Consider the following 17174-nt stretch of genomic DNA (forward strand, 5'->3'; position numbering starts at 1 on the left):
GAAAGGATTGTTCATCTCAGTACGAGGTTTTTAGGAAGAGTGGAAGGAACGTTGGGTTGCCTTTCCCCTGCCACCGAACCGGCATCTCCAGGGAACTCAAGAACTTTCTGCGGACGGGAAAGAAAGGCTTTTTGGATGTTAGATGCCCAAAGGCGTCCGGGCAGACGTCTGTTTGCTACTCCCAGTTAGCGCAGCGTTCCTGCCCGTCACACCTTTCATTCGCTTTCCCTGAAACCCCTACCTCTTGAAACCGAAAGAGCTGCGGTTGCAACACATACACCCTGCGGACTCTGCACAGCCCTTTAAGTGCATGCCTTTATTGCCTGCCTTAGAACTCTGGTCTTACCAGAACTTTTCTCTGACGCAGCAAAACCTCATCTACCTAGTTCACATACTTGGAAACGGTAATAATAGTATATAAGGTTAAACCTGCCCTTCTTCATACCGCAGCAATTGTTTGCTAAGCGCGCTGGTGGGTACGTGGAGAGATGGCAAGTTGTCGGAGATGGCCAAGGAATGGGGGAAGGGGATGGCAAACTCCACACAAAAAGTGTGTAGGTGGAAAATAGATTTGGGTAAATTTTATCTTTCCCATTGGTCTATTATTTCAAGGATATTTAACCTTTGTTTGATAGTTGTTGAATTAGAGCCGCCAGCACCCAAGCTGCACGTAATGAGCACCCACCAAGGGAGCATGAGCAGGTCTTGCTTCTGATCCGCATTCTTTCTCTTTGGGATTCTATCTCCTCCAGGTCTTTGGCTCCCATCCTCCCCTATTTCAATGTCTCAGAAACAGATCTTTTTGTAAAAATTAGTAACTAGAACAAAACTAGCAAGGATGAACTTTTTTTAAATGGGGAAACTTACAGTATCACCATTGCACAAATCTTCTCATGTGTTAGCTATAGTTGTCTCTGTAGACAAGTACAAATGTCCCCAGGACACTGGTTTCAACCATCACTCTACCCGCACCTTCATTCAGCCTCCTCCCTCTCTACATGCAAAGCAGCATTTTGTCAGCGGAAAAAAAAGGTGGGTTTGATTACCCAAAATCCCTTTAAATTTTGAGATTAGGAGTTGCTATGACTAGTCTACAGCAATTGTTGCCAAACATTTTTGGTCACTCAGCCATCAGTAAAAATGTTTGTCCACTCTCCCCTCCCAATATACTTATTTAGCTTATCCTAAAATGCATGGAGTTAGAAGCCAAAAGGACTGTAATGAAAGCAGCTACCTCACAGTATCATTATGAAAATTAAATGAGTTAATATTTGTAAAGCATAGTGCCTGGTACATGGTAAGTGCCACGTAAGGGTTAGATAAAAATTATTGTATATAATATATATTAATTACATACACAATAGTATATATAATATATAGTATGCATATATATACACACATGTATTATTATATAACTAATATATTAGGTACATTATAAAACATACAAAAAAATCAAATAATTATTTAAAACACTGTGTGAGGGGCGCATGGGTGGCTCAGTCATTAAGCGTCTGCCTTCAGCTCAGGTCATGATCTCAGGGTCCTGGATCGAGCCCCGCATTGGGCTCCCTGCTCCGGGGGGAAGCCTGCTTCTCCTTCTCCCACTCCCCCTGCTTGTGTTCCCTCTCTCACTGTCTCTCTCTCTGTCAAATAAATAAATAAAATCTTTAAAAAAATAAAACATTGTGTGGGTTTTCTTTCTCTACTCTGCATATTCTGTCCCCTCCCTGGGCTGTGCACAACCCAATTTGGACTCCATTGAATTTAGAGCGGTACCAACAAATATGGTAGCCACTAACCACATGTAGTTATTAAAAATTCAGTTCCTAGGGCGCCTGGGTGGCTCAGTCGTTAAGCGTCTGCCTTCGGCTCAGGTCATGATCCCGGAGTCCCGGGATCGAGTCCCACATCGGGCTCCCTGCTCGGCGGGAAGCCTGCTTCTCCCTCTCCCACTCCCCCTGCTTGTGTTCCTGCTCTCGCTATCTCTCTCTCTGTCAAATAAATAAAATATTAAAAAAAAATTTAAAAAAAATAAAAAAATAAAAATTCAGTTCCTCTGTCACACTGACCACATTTCAAGTACTTAATAGCCACATGACTACTCACAGTGCAGATATAAAATATTTCCATTGTTGCAGAAAGTACTATTAGATAGTACTGACAAAGCTGAAATAAACAAGGGACAAAGGCAATAGGATCAACTCCTGCCTGAGACCTGTAACCATGGCACCATGTTCAAATCGAGTGATAAGATCTCTCTTTGAGCTTCCCATCTCCTCTGTAAAATGAAGATAAAAATAGGAACTACCTCATGGACTGCTGAGCAGAGGAAATAAGATAAGGTGTGTAAAGTCTGTGGCAGAGTGCCTAAAACTTAGAGGAACTTGAAAATATTGGCAAATTTTGAGTTTAACCCAATTCGATAAACCTGAAAGGCAAAGATCTTATTATTGTCCTTGATTTTAATGGGTAAGTTTTTCAAGATATTTATTTTGGAAAAGACAGAGTCTGGTGAACTTTTAGTTGAAAGCAGAGCATTCAAAGAGAGCTGGCAAACACCTGGATTTTACTTACTCCTCGATTTCTTCTTTCTGAAGTCCCTGGTCCTCTCCAGGTTATGCCTGTCTCAGTGAAATTGCACTCCCACCCACAAGCCTGGTGAGTCATCACTGTCTCATCCTCTTTCCTAGTTCCTTCATCCAATCCCTTTGCTTCCAGAACATCGTAGGATCTACCTCCAAAACACTTCATCTGAAATCCTCTCCTCTCCTCGTGTCCCCTCCACACAGGGACAACACAGGATTGTACCACTCCCCCTGCAGAAAGCCTTCCATGGCTTCCCACAGAGGCTGCCATATACAGTTGTACAGGTTGTAGTAGAATAAAACTTTGGAAGAGTGCCTTTCACACTGGAGCATTGTAAATTTGTATTTATTACAAATATCCTCTGGCAGATTTCAGAGAAGTGCCTTGTTCTACTAAAACTATTTTACAACAATTTTCCAGCAAGATAGAAACGCCTGAAGGAGTGGATGCCTTTTTCTAATTTGCCCAAAGGTGCCACATGGAGTAGGAACATTTCTATTTCACTTACAACAAAATGCCAGTTCATCACCAGGTCCTATAAAGCCCAGAACAATCCAATCTCGGCCATCCTCTTCACCAAATTCCATTCATGTCGACCTCCTGTTGTTTTTAAAATATACCAAGCTCTCTTCTGCTAGGGGACCCACTGCCCTGGCCACTTCTCTACCTAGACAGTCAAGCCCACCACACCCCACCCTTCACATAGCTTGGCTCCTCGTCATCTTTCCCAGGCCTCTGTGCCCTGAGAGAGTGCCTCTGTTATTCTGGGTCGCAGCCCTGTGTGTTTCCCTCATGGCCCGTACAGATCACCCCGGAGACTGTAAGCTCCATGAGGGCAGGGCGCTCATTGTCCTCTTCTCTCCCCAGCTTCTCGGTGGTCAACTTAGCACCACTGCTACCCCTCTACATTCTCCTCTGCACCGTGGGAGAAAGCCCAGAATTCTATTTTCAGAAGACTTTTCCCTGAATGGTTCCTGGTTAAATTCTGCCAGTGGAGACACCTATTGAGATTCGAAAGGCAGAAGAAAAGGAGAAACTGTTATTCTCCAGTAGAGCTTCAAACAGGCAGCTCAGATCAGAGAGGGCTGTTTCCCTAGATTTCTGGGGAAATATCAGACAAACCTGAAAACATAATATTCTGTTTTTTAAAAGGGGTGGTGGGGCTGTATTCTTAAAAAGGGCAGTGGAAATGTTCCAGACTAAAAGGGGTAAAAGAGACATGACAGGGACGCCAGGGTGGCTCAGTTGGTTGGGTATCTGACTCCTGATTTTGGCTCAGGTCATGATCTCAGGGTTGTGGGATTGAGCCCCGTGTCAGGCTCTGTGCTGGGTATGGAAGCTACTTAAGGTTCTCCCTTTCCCTCTCCCTCTGCCCCTCCTTCCCCCCCACACCCCAAAAGAAACACACATGACAACTAAATATAATACCTGATCCTAGACCGGGTTCTGTAGTGGAAAGGGAGAACACTGCAGAGGACATTGTTGGGCTAATTGAAAAAATTGGAATATGAACTGAAAAGTAGATAAAGGTATTATATTAGAGTTAAATTTACTGTCTTGGTTATATAAGAGAATGTTCCTCTTCTTAGGATATATACACAAAAGTATTTGGGGGGAAAGGACCATGAGGTATATAACATACCCTCAAATGATTCAGACAACATTTCATTTGTAACATATAATTGAAATATTACCTCTGAAAGAAAGAAACCACCTATATATATGATAAGGCAAATGATGTAAAATGTTAGTAAGTGAATCTGGATAAAGCGTATATGGGTGTTCTTGGTATAATTTCTATTTGTGCAAACTCTAAGTTTGAAATTATTCCCCCCCCCCAAGAAAAAATAGTTTAAAAATGTACATAATAAAGCACTAAAGAAACTGTACTAAATAATTCAAAACAAACAAGGATAGGTGTCTTAAATATCCAGTCTCAAAACAGGTCCAGACTGACAGCCACATGATTAAAAAACAATGTATTTTATGCCTTTTTTCCTAATTCCCCAAGGAACAAAAAGTGAATTTATCCTTCCTGCAGGAGACAAAATGCTCCCTGGCTATGTGAGGATAATCTCTCCTACACAGGGGGTCTTTCTAAACACTTAAATATGGGATCTTTGCAGCTTTCCTGGCCACCGTGTCCTACAACCAGCTTGGCACAAGCACATTTACTGCAGATCCTGGGCTGCATGAAATGGGAACAGATACTATATTCCTTACAAAACTTCATTACGTGAAGAGAATAATTCAAGTTATAACCACATCCCCAAATTGCATCATTGCACACTTTTTGCTTTGAAGCAGGAAGGCCCCGTGACTCCTGGAAATACAGTTCTATGCTGTTTTATCAGAGAGCCTTATAGTCAGCTCTTAGAAGATCATTTAGAAACGTTTCCCGATTAAATGACATCAAAAGTTCTCTTAAAAATATTGCAAGACGGTAAAATGATCCGTGGTTGCCAGGCTTTAGGGGGAAGGGAGGTACGAATAGGATTTTTAGTATATGACTCTTCTGTATGATACTATACTGATGGATACAAGTCACTGTATATTTGTCAAAAGTCATAGAATGTATCATACCAGGACTGAACCTTAACATATACTGTGGACTTTGGGTGATAAGGACATGTCAGTGTAGGTTCATTGATTGTAATAAATGTGCCACTCTGGTGCGGGATGCTGATAGTGGGGGAGGGTGTGCTTGTGTGGGGGTAGGAGTTTTATGGAACTCTCTGTACTTTCCCCCAACTTTTGCTCTGAACCTAAAACTGCCCTAAAAAATAAAATCCATGCAAAAAGAAAAAAAAATATTGCACATGTCTCTTGGAAAGTTTGGAATTTAAGCTTGGGGAGTTGAAAAGCTTTCTGGAAGGAATTTTAATTCATTTCTTGAAAGATTTATTGTAAATTGTATTTCCCAGACTACTGCTCTTTTAACCATCTGTCAAGCTATCTTACCTTAGAATCAAAAACTGACATTTAAATTTGAACAAAGAAGCTTATTAATATTTAAAAAAATTAAATTTTCTGGGCAGAAATTTGATGTTGATCTTGGGCGTTTTAGCATATGAATCTAGTCTACATCAAGAATCTTGTGAATTTTCCCAACAGTGGATATAAATTGATCAGGGATTTGCCTCACTCCAAACCAAGTTTATGTATTTCCAACAGGGACACCATGTGTCATTTTGGAAACTAAGGGACTTGTTTCAAGCTCATCTCTGTCTTACCAGAAACATAAGGCTTAACGCCCCGTGCTGAAATAAATTCCAGGTAGAGTAGTAAATTACATGTAAACTTTTGTATAAAAAAGACATGCGAAATATACAACAATATTAATTCTTTATCTTCAGTAGGATTATGCATGATTCTTTTTCTTCTCTGTGTTTTACCAATCTTCTATAATAAATATGTATTGTTTTATTTAAAAAAACAGAAGGCACGGGCGCCTGGGTGGCTCAGTTGGTTAAGCGACTGCCTTCGGCTCAGGTCATGATCCTGGAGTTCCGGGATCGAGTCCCGCATCGGGCTCCCTGCTCAGCAGGGAGTCTGCTTCTCCCTCTGACCCTCCTCCCTCTCATGCTCTCTGTCTCTCATTCTCTGTCTCGCAAATAAATAAAATCTAAAAAAAAAAAACCAGAAGGCACAATCATCAGTAAGTTTTCAATGAAGTAAAAATCATATTCAAGTACTCATACACAAAAAGTTACAATGGTTGCTTTCTTCTCTAGAAAATTCCTAAATTATTTGCACATTCCCTTCCCTGCCGGTAGAGTGGAATTATACAACAAATGCCTCATGCCTCGACATTAACCCTGTAAATGACAAAACATTAACCTCCACAAGCAGTTATTGAAAAAGTTCACCTTCTACAAAACTACCTTAAAATAAGTACAGAACCTGCAAAGTTGGAATACTGTATCATATTTTTAAAACTTGGTGCCAGATTAAATAAAATTCAACAGAAACTTTAAATCCAAATATTATCAAGAGAATCTATTCTAAAAAGCAATATACTTTTCAGGAGTACTAGTATAAATAGGTCATTCATACTTATATGTAAAGAGAAGAAATTAAAGCATGATTTCATTAAAAAAGTCATTTCAAATAAAAATAAAAACTTTCAGAGTTTGGAGCCAGATAGAGCTGCATTCAGATTCTGATTCTGCAACTTAATTAGCTGTATAACCTTGTGTAAATGGCTTAACTGTTCTGCTCTGCTCAATTTTCTTATTAGTAAAATCTGTAAAAACGGGAAAAGAATCCCCTCTGCCCTAGGATGGTAAGGATTGCTATAAGCAAAACTCATAGCAAACAGTAGGTGCCTGGAAAATAGTAGGTATTCAATAAACAGTGGGTGTGCTGGTCATGTTGTAGTAGTAAATGTTGTTGCTATTGAAATTATTAGTAAAATATAAATTTTATCACTTATGAGAAAAGGCAGGAAATAGCCTATTAAATCTTGACATGCCTGATTTATAGATCTCTGGCCAGTTCTTGCAAAGGTCCTTCTCCGTATTTGTATCTCTCTAGTGACCCTTTATACACTCTAGATTGACAACAAACAGGGAATGTTCACAAGCGGAACAAATCCTATGAAAACAAGCCATCGTTAGCTATAACCACCCAGTCGCACTCCTCACCTAGTGTCCCTCTGGCTCTGTATGGAGCAGCCCCCAACACCCATCTCAGTCCAGGACTTCCACCCAAACCCACCCACGTGTTTCTTCACTTCTTAGCCCAAGCTCAGCTCCCGGAACTGGTGGGTGCCAGCCAGGCAGGCATGGCCAGATACAACAGGGCCTCTGGTTCTAGAAGAGGGGCCAGGTGGCTGGACCAAGAGCACTCTGGAGAAACTCTTTGTAGAGCAGTAGTCCTGTTCCACCTCATTTGAGTCTCAGCACATATGATCACTGTTTACTGCACTATGACTCACACATAAGGAAACCCGAATTTGGAAATGAAACTGAGTGGCAAGGCAGGCAAACCAGCCAAGAAATAGGGAACACAGTCAAGAGACATAGGCTCACAGCCAGAGATTATAGGACGTGGGGCAGAGGACTATTTCTAAACTTGGGGTCAAAACTCCTAAACATTGGAAAGAACATTTTGATCTGGAATAGCTTTTTAATGGTAATGCAAAGGTATGAATGGCCTCTTCTGCCATATAATACCTCTTCTCATGTTCTCCAAGTACTGAACCCTTTTCCTGTCATTTTTCTTCCATATCATCTTTAGCATATCTTCACTTTATTTTCTCCTAGTCTCTGCCTTCCTGCATGAGGAGTTCTGATACACTTTCTACTTTCCCAGAAATGGAGTGTCATGTGTATGTATAGAAATATAAATATGTACATCATGGATTTGAAGACCAAAATAATCCATGGAAATCTACTTGGGGATAAAGTTGGGATGGAAATATAAGATAGAGTGACTCAGTCCTATTTATTTATAAAGCATTTCATTAACTTATTTAAAAATATCCATTGACTGCTCTGAGTTAGGTATTGTTCTTAGAGTTGGGGGTGGCATGGGGTATATATGTCTTCAAGGAGCCCACCTTCTAGCAAGGGGAGAAAACACAGATAAGATAATTGCAGACAGTGATGAGTGCAGTAAAGGAAATAGACATGGCAAGTACCGTGACATCACCCAGGACTGTTTAGGGTGCGAGGTATTTTATCCCCATAATATTCATCAACCCCACCACCACTATTACTGGTCTTTGAGAAGACAATTGACAGTCTCTCAGTTTCATGTAAGTTGCTATGCAAATGCATCTTCAAGACAAGTGTCCTAGCTGAAAGTTGCCACCAGCCCCTTCCACCATCACACACTCTCCACCAGATTATTGCCTATAAAGTATTCTTCTATAAAAGTTCTGGAGCTATCACAGGGTATTTAATGGAAAGTGACTGGCTATTTTAAATAGAATAGTCCATACAACTTCTCTAAGAAGATGACAATTGAAATGAAAGATGAGAAAGAGGCAACTCCTGGAAGAGTTAGGGAAAAGTGTTCTAGGATAAGAAGGAATATATGCAAAGGCCCTGAGGCAGAAAGAGTGTCTAGTGAACTCAGACCAGAAAGATCAGTGTGGTTGGGGAGGGGCAGGTGTTAAGAGCTAAGTGTGATAGAGGCCAGAGGCTTCTGGCCTGAACCAGAAGCGTTAGAGGCAGGAGAGTGACACTATCTATAAAGTTTTAACAATTTAACTCAGAATTGCAGCCAAAAATGGAAGCAGGAAGACCTCTTAGCAAAACATTGCAGTAGCTCAGGGGAAGACAATGATAGATTAGACCAGGTAGGCAGCTTTGGAAAGAAAGAAATGGACAAATAGGTATACTTTGGTGATAAAACAGGTAGGACTTGCTAACTGACTGCAAGAAGGCAAAAGAATGGGAGGAATGAAGAGCGACTCCCACATTTAGGCTTGAGCAGTTGAGCAGATAGTGGCTTCATTTACTGAGAGAAAAATGCCTGGGAAAGGAGCTGATTTGAGAAGTGGGGGAGAATCAAGAATAATTTGACATATTTAGTTTGAAATGTCTATTAGTGATCACAAATAGTGATGTCAAGTCTAGAGTAAGTGGAGAGATCTGGGCTGAAAATATAAATTGGGGCATTGTCCACAGAGGACACAGTTAGGGATGATCTCAAGAAATTTATTAGGATAAAACCTTTCAAAATCAGGGATCTAAAGATGAATGAATATAATCTATCAAAAAGATATAACACTTTATGCACAAAGATATTTATGGCAGTATTATATATGAATTAATTTAAGTGGGAAAAGACTGAATGTCTATTTGGAAGCAGTTGAGCGCTTTGTCAATGAAATATTATTCAGTAATTTAAACTCTTTACTAAGACTCCTGGATAGGAAAAGGATATATTTATATTATAATTCTAAGTGGGGAAAAAACACTAAACTTACCTACATAGCATGATAACTATACAAAAATATGCATAAAAAAAGAAATATATGGGGCGCCTGGGTGGCTCAGTTGGTTAAGTGACTGCCTTCGGCTCAGGTCATGATCCTGGAGTCCCGGGATCGAGTCCCGCATCGGGCTCCCTGCTCGGCAGGGAGTATGCTTCTCCCTCTGACCCTCCTCCCTCTCATGCTCTCTGTCTCTCATTCTCTCTGTCTCAAATAAATAAATAAAATCTTAAAAAAAAAAAAAAAGAAATATATGAAAGGAAATATATGAAAATACATTTTATATATGAAATATATAATCATAGTCATTTTTCTTTGGACTTTTTCATATTTTCTGTAATTCCCATTCTGTTCGATAGCTTAAGTGAGGCTATGCTAAGGTAACAAGCAACCCCCCAAATTTCAATGGCTTATCACGTAAAATTATTTCTTGTGCATCCAAAGTCCACTGTAGGTCAAATAGAGTAGATAATAAAAGATGGCCACGATCAATACTTCCCCTTCCTGGACCATATGCTACTCCCTATATCAAGTGTAGGAATCTAATTTCCTTCGCTTTGAACCTGGACTGGCTTTGGTGACTTGCCTTGACCAATAGAATATGGCAGCAATGATGGTGTGGGACATCCAAGGACAAGTTGTAAGAAGCCTTTTAATTCCTCCTGGGTCTCTTGGAACACATGGTCTTGGGATGCTTCTTCTCAGAACCCAGGACCCATGCAGTAAGAAGCCCAAGACATACAGGTGCGGTGGTTGATAACGCCAGAGTACCCAGTTGGTAGCCTCAATTCTAGCCATTTTGGACACCCAGCTCAGGTGAGTGGTCAGATGACTGCAGCGGCAGTCAACAGCTGTCTGCAACAGTATGAGAGACCCCTAGTGAGAACTGCCTAACTGAGCCCGCTTAGCACACACAGAACCATGAGAGATAATAGAAAATGGTTGCTTTAAGCAAGTAAGTTTGGGAATGATTTGACACACAGATATCAATAACTGGAATCTGTGACCACTTTCCAAGGCAGCTGCCATCCTTACAGTGACTCAGGGATGCAGGCTTCTTTGTTCTGGTGGCTCTACCATCTCAACATCTGGCCATCACTATCACCCTAGAGGGGAAGGCAGAACTCAATGTTTGCATGGGACTTTTCGCCGCCTCAGACCAGAAGAGACAGGTATCATTTTTGCTTACAGCCTACTGGTCAGCACAAGGCAAGCAAGGAAATGTAGTTTCTTGGGTATATGGGAGGGAGAAAAAAGGATATATTGGTAAGCACTGGTAATGTCTACTGTGCCTTTGCATTACTTTCACTTTTTAATTGTGAAATATTCTAAACCTAACAAAAAGTACAAAGGGGAAAATAATAGGCATCCATCTACTCACTAACCAGACATCAATCTCTTAGAACTCCACAAAAAAAAGCTTTATTTGTAAAAAGGTTGTTAGATATTAAATGCCTCTGGAGAGCTTTCTGTGGATGTTGGGTGATAATCGCTGATTACAACCCTTCGAAGAATGTCGAGTTCAGACTCCTTAACACAGCCCTTCGCTATGACTCCTCAGCCTCCCTTTCTGGATAGCTTACAGTTTTCCCCCCAACACACTTAATAGAGGATGTTGGTTATTTTTCCCTCCTTGTATCCATGTACTCTTCTTTTGGTAAAACATTATTTCAATTTTCTTTTGCATAACCATTTCTACCCTGTTCTTAGCAAAACAGTTTAGGTGGGATCAACTCACCCTCAGCTCCAAGGATGAGCTGGCTTTTGCCCAGCATGCTACCCCATACTTCCAGACCCAGTAATCGGTCCCATTCCTGGAATGTAAACCCAGGAATTGTAGTTGACAATTGAAGAAAAAGATGTTCTCTTTCTTTCCGACATGAACAAAGAATCCTATGACCCCAGCACTGTTGGGGTCAAAACAGAGAGAGGGAAGAAATGAGACCCTTAACCCATCAAGACTTATAGATAGCCTGAATCATCTCTGGCCTGAACAACTGCTTGCCTTTTAGGTGAGACAATGAATTTCTTTTGTTATATCAGTCTAATTGGATTTTCAGTTGATTTCAACAAAAAGGCTAATTATTATTAATTAATAGCAACACTGTGATCCAGCCACCTTAAGTCACTTTTGGTTCCCTAAAATACATGTATTTTCACTTCAAAATAAGGTTAAACTGAGCCTAAGATGTATTGAGAATAGTCTCCACAAAAAGCATGGTCTGGGCCCCTGTTGTCATGGCTGAAGAACCAAATTACCAACTGCAGCCTCTAGGAAACATTTTAAAAATTGAGAACATTCCAGATTATCAGCTGTTGAGGCGTGCCGTTCCTTAAGTGTTGACTTGTAGACATCAGTAATTTTAGGGCATTTGCCTGACAAATGACCATGGGAAGCTCTCTGAGGTCCAAGGTTCTCTCAAAACTATCTGTTGAGGGGCACCTGGCTGGCTCAGTTGGTAGAGCATGCAACTCTCCATCTCGGGGTGGAGTTTGAGTCCCATGTTGGGTGTAGAGTTTACTTAAAAAACAACAAACAACAACAACAAACTATCTGTTGAGCAATTGGGTTGAATGCCCTTGAGAATAAACTCGGTGCAGCGTAAGGACCCTCATCCCAGGCCCAACAGCTCGTATATGGAAAACATGCTGACAGAAAAATTCCCGTTGAGTCAAAATTATGCTTCTAACTTCCTGATGTGGTCCTATGAATGGGGAAGTGTATGTCCCTTGGAGAATATGCAAAGCAGCTCCAGCCAGTGTGACTGAGTCAATGAGGGTTGCAAGGCGACATAAAAGGGGGAAGTGGAGAAACATTTTTAAATCAGAGGAGCTGGATCCTCCCTTACCTTCACATTATAATTCTCTTATCTTTTCACCACATCTGAACAGCTAGAGAAGCCTCCAAAAAATGATGACAGAACACTTAAAAGTTGCCAAGGGAGACCTTCCAGAAAGAGTGTAGTAAATGAAACACGTGGTTTATGATCCTCTCGGCCATACAAATCCATCTTTTCTTGAGTTACTATATCTTTTTCCCTCTCTCCTTCAGCCTGCTTGGGGTTGACACATATCAAGATGAACTTTTTAGACTTCAGTAGCAATGATGGACAAAGCAGATCTATGGAACTTAAGAAGGGATTTTTGAAGTCTTGGTCATTTGGTAAGAGGAGCACACGATTTGATAGGCCCTGCAAATGCAAGGCTTTCTTGATACACACTTCTGCTTATTGCAAATTTCAGAAGAACATTTATAGTAGCTTATTTGCGATTTCAGATCTAAGTGGAAGCACCAGTGTCAAAGTGAGTTTTAGAAATCCCCATGGGGTATTGAAGAAAGCCGTATCTGCCTTTTGGGTTGTTGTTGCTATTTTGATCTCAGAAAAAGAGAATGTAGGAGAAGGTAAAAACATCATTATCACCTGTATTCCCTGAATGAAAGAATGTGATTCTAGAACAGAGATAGAAAATACATACAGCAAGTTGGCAAGATGACTCACAAGTACAAGCACCAAAATAGCTCTGCTTTTGTATATGGTCAGCCAACAGCTAATTAATGTAATAGAATAATGAATCACTTGGGACTAGATTTATTTAGAAGTTCCTGTAAAGCAAACCTACGTGTAGTACTGGAAAAGGCCACTGACTTTCACCAAACATGGCTATTAGCATATGTGGGGTCAGGGAGTAAAGGCCAGGAGGTCATTCACTAGTAAATTCCATGGTACCAGACATTTTTGCTTTAAGTAGGCCCCCCTCACTTTCCCCTCCACCTGTCTGTGGTGAAGCCCCAGGGGCCACGCCTAAGGCTGAGGCTGAGGTAGGCCTCCCTGGTTCTCCTTTTTCTCTTCTGCAGGCCCTAGGCTGCTGAGGGCTCTTCCCTCTTTCAAGGCAACACTGCCCCTGTTATCTCTGGATTCGCTTCTCCACTTGAAGGCCAGATAACAGGCTTGCTTGTTTTACCCAGTCTCTGCCCCTCCCTCACAGAAGCATGTGTGAACTTTCCATACCATGGCGTCACCGGATCAGCTCAGGGAGGCCGGCCGGGAAAGAAAAGCAAGTGTGGGGAAACCTCAGGCTTCAGGAAATCTTACCAAGTTCTCACCTTTGGGGTCCTGGCTGTCATCCCCGACCCCCTGGAAGTCTCTCAGCCTCCATGTACTCTGAGCTCTCTGCCATGATTGTATCATGAGCTTGGAACTCCCCTCAACCTGGGGTGCCACTGGAGGGGCACCCCACACCCCTGCCCGCTCTCCCTCGGGGTTGATGCATTCCTTGGGTCTGAGGCTCCAACTGGTACTGAATGATGAGTCAACTAGTATCCCCTATGATGCCATTTTTCTGAAATAAATAATTTGTGTTTCTGAGGGCCCCAGGCTGGATGACACTCCTTTCCAAGGATTCCCTACTCCAGAGAGAAGTGACCCTCTCCAAGCACTTCCTCACGTGCTCTGCAACAGAGCTCAGAGCCACCCTGCCTGGCCTCAGGCCCTCACTCTGCCACCTGCTTGACACCTCAGGGACATCACTGAACCTCCTTTGGCCTCAGTCTCTTCACCCATCTAGTGGGTGGTGGGGTTTCAAAGAGATGGTCCACTGAGCATAGTTCCCAGAACACAGTAAGAATTCGCATCGGGACCCTTGCCAATATCTGGCAGCCATGATCCAGCCCCTGGAAGGGTAATGCCTGGCCTGGCGGGGGCCTCCGGGACTGTGCTCCATCGCAGCAGCCAGCGTCTGTTCCGACTGGGCAGGGCCTGGGCCATCCCAGTTACTAAACATTTTTAATCTTCATGTTGGGTACACTGTGTGTATTGAAAGCAGTTACACCGAGAAGTGTGTACTAATGAGTCCTTCAAGCACAGAAGAGCTGACACAGGAACCACCAGCAGAAGCATGGAGGGATAGGAGGGAGCAGGAAGGCAATGTCTCTTTTGTCTGCAATGTGATAAGCCAACAGGACCCTCTTAGTGGCTTACAGCATAATGGAGAAATATAGGGAAGGTTGCTGTATTATTTTCTGTGGCTGCCATAACAAATGACCAGAGAGAGATGGATTCTCTCACAATTCTGAAGGCCCCAAGTCTGAACTCCCTCTGAAAGTGTTGGCAGGGTTGTGTCCTCCCTCTGAAGATTCTAGTAGAGAATCCTTCCTTACTTCTTCTAACTTCTAGCAGCTCCAGGCTTTCCTTGGCTTGTGGCAACATAAGTCCAAATCTTTGCCACTGTCTTCACATGGCCTTGCCCCATGTGTCTCTGTGCCTCAAATCTCCTTCTTTCTCTTATAAGGACATCTCTTGTAGGAGGTAGGGCCACCCTGAGTCCAGGATGATCCTATCTTGAGATCCTTAGTGTAATTATATCTGCAAGGAACTTTTTTCAAAATAAGCTCATGTTCATAGGTTGTGGGGTTAAGACTTGAACATATTTGGGGGGCACCACTATTCAACCTACTATAATTACATACAAGAGCAGAGGGTGCCTGGGTGGCACAGTTGTTTAATCATCCAACTCTTGGTTTCGGCTCAGGTCGTGATCTCAGGGTTGTGAGATCAAGCCCCACATCGGGTTCTGCACGCTCAGCACAGAGTCTGCTTGGAATTCTCTCTCCCTTTGACACCCCCCCAAATAAATAAATAAATCTTTAAAAAAAGCAGAGGCCTTTGCACACAGAGGGCACTTAATAAATATTGTGGCTGATACATGTCTACATTGTGCTTGATGATTTTCAGAAGACTGTAATTCTATGAAATCAAAGAGGATAATGTGGGAACCTTAACACTTACTCAGAAATGTTCCTAGCACCGTTCTTCTGCTCTGGCTCTAGGAGAGAATCTGTTTTTTCATTTTTCCAGCTTCAAGAGGCCATCTCTGCTTACGTCTTCCTTCTCTGACTCTGGCCCTTCTGCTTCACTTTTATAAGGACCCCCCCCCTTTTTTTTTTTTAAGATTTTATTTATTTATTTGACAGAGAGAGAGATAGGGAGAGCAGGAACACAAGCAGGGGGAGTGGGGGTAGAGGGAGTAGCAGACTTCCTGCCGAGCAGGGAGCCTGATGTGGGGCTCAATCCTAGGACCCTGGGATCATGACCTGAGCCAAAGGCAGATGCTTAATGACTGAGCCACCCAGGTGCCCCTATAAAGACCCTTATGATGACATTGGGCCCACCCAGATAATCCAGGGTAATCTTCCCATTTCAAGATCCTTAATTTAATTACATCAGCAAAGCCTCTTTTGCCATGTAAGATACCATAATCAGGTTCCAGGGATTAGGATGTGAACATCTTTGGGGTCATTATTCTGTTGACCAGAGTTGGGAACTTGGGTTTCATCCTTAGAGCAGCAGAACTCAATGGAGGGTTTTGAGCAAAGGAATAAAATCAACAGAATCAGAATGACAAAACTGGAAGAAGAATCACTGGATTGGAAGGACAAAAGTGTTAACCATGGCCAGAGGACTTACAAGTTAACATAGAATCATTCTAGACAATACTTGAAACTTATGGAATATCTGGTCATGTGTAGGATAACTGGTATATAGTAAGTTTTTCTTCTTTCGTAGTCTGGGTTTGGTCTTTTTAAGCTAATTCTTTGAGGTTTTTATGAAGCCCCGAGTCCCAGGACATCTTTTGTCATTATTAGAGGTAGCCAGTGCTGGGCAAGGTGGACCTGGAAGACTCTTCAGGTCAAGATTCTATGCCCATGATGAGTATGAGGCCAGGTGTATGTGTGCCTGGGGGAATGCTGCTTTAGCAGGCACATGTCCACAACTCCTAGAAAGATACTGGAGGGCTGCTTCAAGAGTAAGGAAATGGCCAAAGAGCAATAGGAAGGAATGTCATAAAACTAACAGATCCAAGAATGTGGACTACGTTGATTACTGGAAATGCGTCATTAACACTAAGTGAAAGGAATACACAGAATTGTTCTTACTAATTACATGCATATTTAAGGGATATAAAAATTAATAAGATTTTAATAGAATTTTAAAGTTTTCTCTGATGTTTGTGAAGTTTATTCAAACATGTCTGTGCTTCTGGAAACAACTTCCTGTCTCTAATCCTGCACAGAGTTGCTCAAAATTGCCTGGAAGGCCCTCTAATGACTCCTTTTGGCTGGCCTCTTCCTGCTCCTGTCTTCACTGGCTTTCTGAACCCATTCCTCTCTGCTTTAGATCTTTTTACCTACCTCAATGTTACCTTGTTGAGGTGACCTGTTAGAATAAAACTCCTGAGTTCACCGGCTGTCCCCAACCTGACTGAGAGTCTTGGCTCCCCCTTCATAACCATGGGTGAGAACCTCAGGCTCCCTGCCCAGGCCTCTCAGGGTCAGACAAGCAAGGCCAGCCCATCAGGCTTCACCTCCAAGTAGGGGATCAGAGAGATGGGATAATAATTCCTTTCCAGGGCTGCCTGGCTGGCTCAGTTGGTAGAGCATGTGACTCTTGATCTCTGGGTTGTGAGTTTGAGCCCCATGTTGGGTGTAGAAATTACTTTAAAAAAATAAAATCCCTAAAAAGTAATCATAATTCCTTTCCAGAAACTCACTGCCTGAAAATGTTACAAGTTATTTACTAATCAGCATAAGAAATCCGCTTTCAGCCAGAAATTTTCCATAGCAACACAAATCATAGAACTGACA

This window comes from Leptonychotes weddellii, chromosome 4, assembly GCF_054177405.1.
Source record: "Leptonychotes weddellii isolate Sample4059 chromosome 4, ASM5417740v2, whole genome shotgun sequence".
NCBI lineage: Eukaryota > Metazoa > Chordata > Mammalia > Carnivora > Phocidae > Leptonychotes > Leptonychotes weddellii.